Genomic DNA, 1,384 nt, shown 5'->3' with positions numbered 1-1,384 from the left:
CGTTTTAGGTAGGTGTGGCTGACTCTGAACTTTTATAAAGAATATCTCTTTGGATTTGAGACTTTAGTCTTTGCAACTTTACAGATCTTCTTTATGCACCAAGAGCTTGTAACACAAAGAGAGAGGAAAACTTGAAATCGCATCACTATATATAAGGTATAGTGAATACCATATTGGCACCATTGTACTTTTACAGGATTTATTAATCTTTCATTTCTACATATATTAATAAGTTTACACTACTGTTCAAATGTCTTCAGTGCAGTGGCGTAGACAGAATTTTATGTTTGGTCGGGCAAATGTGAGCGGGCATTAGTCAGACTCAATATTCAGGTAATTTCAATCATCTTTTCTTTGATCCTATTGAAAAATAAACCATAGAACACAGTGGAAGACACGCATCGTAAAACTGTTACAACCTGTCCACATACAAAACCTGAGTAGCAGTTAGAACAAAGATTAAATACTGCTTTATTTATTGGAACTGAAAAGTCTTACAGTTACTTGCGGGCTGATTCTCTCCCACGTCAGTGCGAGTTTTAAAAACATTTTTTTGCTGCTGTTATTGCTGCTGTTATTCTAACATTTTCTAACACACAACTGCAAACTATAGGCTAACTGATTGGGCGAACACACACAAATTCACAGGCGCGACGTGAGAGAGTCTGGATAACACCTAACTGCCACACAGCTGTCAATCAAACTCATCAATAATTATGCAAAAACACATTTGATTTATTTTCGTGTTTGAAATGTTATAATAGTTTTGTTATTGTGTTAAAATAGATTGAACAACAATTATTTAAAGGATTAGTTCACTTCCAGATTCTCTGATCATTTACTCATCCCCATGTCATCCAAGATGTTCATGTCTTTCTGTTTTCAGTTGCAAGGAAATTAAGGTTTTTAAGAGGTTTTTAAATGGTGCTCAACGGGTTGAAGGTCCAAATTGCAGTTTCAGTGCAGCTTCAAAGGGCTCTACACGATTCCAGCCCTTATCTAGCAAAACGATCTGTCATTTTCTAAAAAAAATAACCACAAATGCATGTCTTGCACAAGCTCCATGATGCGCGTCTGCAAATTCACGCATGACGTAATCACGTTACAAATGTCAAGCACGCTTAGCTCCTCATCTGTGTACTCTGGTTCAGAAAGGTAGGGTAGGGTAAAAAACTCCATCTCAACACTGGGTCAGTAGTCAAGCGCAAGACAAGTACTTGTGGTTACAAAGTATATACATTTTTATTTTTTTAAGAAAATGACCGATCGTTTCGCTAGATAAGACCCTTATTCCTCGGCTGGGATCGTGTAGAGCCCTTTGAAGCTGCACTGAAAATGCTATTAAGACCTTCAGCCCGTTGGCCACCATTGAAGTCCATTATAT

This window comes from Sinocyclocheilus grahami, unplaced genomic scaffold (assembly GCF_001515645.1).
Source record: "Sinocyclocheilus grahami isolate Dianchi unplaced genomic scaffold, SAMN03320097.WGS_v1.1 scaffold1231.1, whole genome shotgun sequence".
Taxonomy (NCBI): Eukaryota; Metazoa; Chordata; class Actinopteri; order Cypriniformes; family Cyprinidae; genus Sinocyclocheilus; species Sinocyclocheilus grahami.
This window is presented reverse-complemented; position numbering follows the sequence as displayed.